Source organism: Magnolia sinica, chromosome 10 (assembly GCF_029962835.1).
Source record: "Magnolia sinica isolate HGM2019 chromosome 10, MsV1, whole genome shotgun sequence".
NCBI lineage: Eukaryota > Viridiplantae > Streptophyta > Magnoliopsida > Magnoliales > Magnoliaceae > Magnolia > Magnolia sinica.
This window is the reverse complement of record NC_080582.1, coordinates 80,560,610-80,563,319: the sequence shown is the minus strand read 5'-3', so window position 1 is coordinate 80,563,319 and position 2,710 is coordinate 80,560,610.

The following is a 2,710-nucleotide window of genomic DNA, read 5'->3' as shown; positions in this document are numbered from 1 at the left end:
GTGCCCTACATCATAGTGGGCCCCAAACACGTAGTCATAGGGGAACTGCCCTCAACAAGGTGTAGCTGATAAAGTAAAAGACAAGCTTCCATAGGCTGACCTATGAACTAAATTGACAGCTATGATTCTCCAGTTTTCGAGCCGTTTGATACTTGAAGGTGGAAGAGGGGTTAATTGATACTCTGACAGAATACTATCGTTCATACGCATGCCCTTTTAAATCACACACGTGTCATATGTGTAACTCGAATCAAACTATCTGAATTATAGTACCCACTGTAAAAAGCTCACAACCCTATAACAGATTGATCAAACGATCATTAGTGTATGATTACCGTTCATTTAATATTGCATGGACCATTGAGGATCATACTCCACGGAGTACCAGGCGTTTTTCTCGATCATACGAGGCCTTTGATTCTACGAATCTAAAGTCAACGCAATGCCGCGTCGTATTTAATATATATACAGTCACAGCCTTCCCTGAGAAATGCCATCCGAATCGTCTAGTACACGTGTGAGAGATGAGAGCCATCTGGGCCCACCTTGAAAATGCCCTAGTTTAATCAGGCCGGTCCACTCAAAAGGTGGGCCATAGGTATACGAGTAAAATGGACGTTTGGTAAAAGAATAAGGGACTGACCGTCCATAGTCAACAACCACACGTAGCATGCTGATGTATTGAAAAGTGTGATTCGTGGACGATGCACATTCTTCGTGGGACCCATCTGATGTTCTGTCGCCACGATGGGATGCGAAGAATCACTTCAACCTATCCTCGCGCGAATTGTCTTCAACATATTTTCCTTGGCACGCTACCGTGCCGTTTGTTGTTTATCAAAGCATGTTAAATTGTGGTGACCCATTCAGGTGCATGTTATACATTTACTTGAATCCAGACCGCCCAAACTGCCGAATCTCTTATGGATGGAGCATGGGCTGAAAATAGGCTGTTTGCATGAACTTAACCACTTGATTTCGCCTGTTGCATTTGGACCATTGATTATTCATATTTTAATGGCTAAACATTTATATGTTTACACTTAACATGACCCAATTTAGATTAGTGAATGAGTAGCCACCATATGTATATAAATAAAAGAGCAAACATACTTGGGGCTAGAAAATTGATAGATTCCTATATTTCAAGAGCACGTATCCTGTCAAGATATACAGACACCCAAATATATAAATATGGCCAAAACTCTGTTGGGATTTTGGCATGCGGAATCACACAGATCTAGATTTAGGATAACAATCCAATGACACCAAGCATACACAAGAGAACATAAAAATTTAATGTGAAAAACTCTTGCGGGAAAAAACCACAGCACAAAGCGACAGATTTTTACTATAAAAGCATAAATTACAAAGAGAGATGACTTACCCTATTTGAACACCCTTGAATCTCACCCTTGTTACACCCTTTGATAATCCTAGAACCCTTTATAATACTTTAGAATAGCCCTAGGAACTCCTATTTATAGTTTAGGAAACTTTCCTTTCGCACCTTTGCGAAATCGCCTCAGATTTTTGCAGTCCGCACAAGATCTGGACTCAAATCTGCGTAACCTTGATTGGTCGAGCCAAGTCCTCGATTGGTTGAGGGACCCCCTCGACCGGTCGAGCCATCCCCTTGACTGGTCGAGCGACCCGGACACCAAAAATCATAAGACGCTGGACTTTGAGTCGAGCAATCCTCGACTAGTCGAGATGCCCACTCGACCAGTCGAGAGATCCAAAACCCTTTTAGATTGAAGGCTTTTGACAACAATCTCCACCAAGTCTTCAATCTTCAACCGTGTATCTTGCTGCCCTCTTCTCTTATCTCTACATCATAGCTTCTCGTGTACACTCCGTCCTTCTTTTATGTCATTGTCAAGCTCAGAGAAATTACACAGAACTTGAACTTCTCTGCAGGAACGATCTAGGTGAGCATGTCTACCGGATCAAAATCCACGTGCTCAACCACCTTTGCTCCTGTCTTTTCAAAAGGAAAGACGTAGTCTTCTTACCATCTCCCCGCTATCCAATATTACTTGCCGGGGTACTTGCTCACAACACTGATAGCCTGTGAAATAACCGGTCTAATGCAGACCATGACATACACTGCCAACCGCATTCGAATAAGGCTCATGAGATATCTTTTGTTTCCTCATCTGTTTTGAAACATGTCCTGAGGAAAACTTGAGGAGAGACGCATAGGGAACGCTTTTTGGCTTTACCTGGCCCATCACATCCTTGATCAATACTTACACACAAGGTATTCCTCCTATGATTACCAAAGCCTACTCCTTCAGTCTCAATACCGAGAACCATCTTTGCAGCCCCCCGATCCTTCATCCTGAATGTCCCACTTAACCGAGTCTTCAATACATTGATTTTAGACATGTCATAATTGACAATCTACATGTCATCAATTCCTGACTCATCATAAAGGAATTAAACCACTGCCTAGGTGACAGGTTGAACCACGACTTCCTTCAAAGTCTTTTCTCAGCCTCTTTAACTTTGAACCGCTCTAGTTGCTTCATGTAAATTTGTTATTTACTTTCCCTTATAGAAGTGCAGACTCCACATCCATCCTTCCAGTTCAAGATCATATTGGCCAACCAGCCAATCACGGATCTAATAGACACCTGCTATATCGTCGGCGCGAATATCTCTGAGAAGTTGATACCTTCTCTTTGAGCATAACCCATCGCCACCA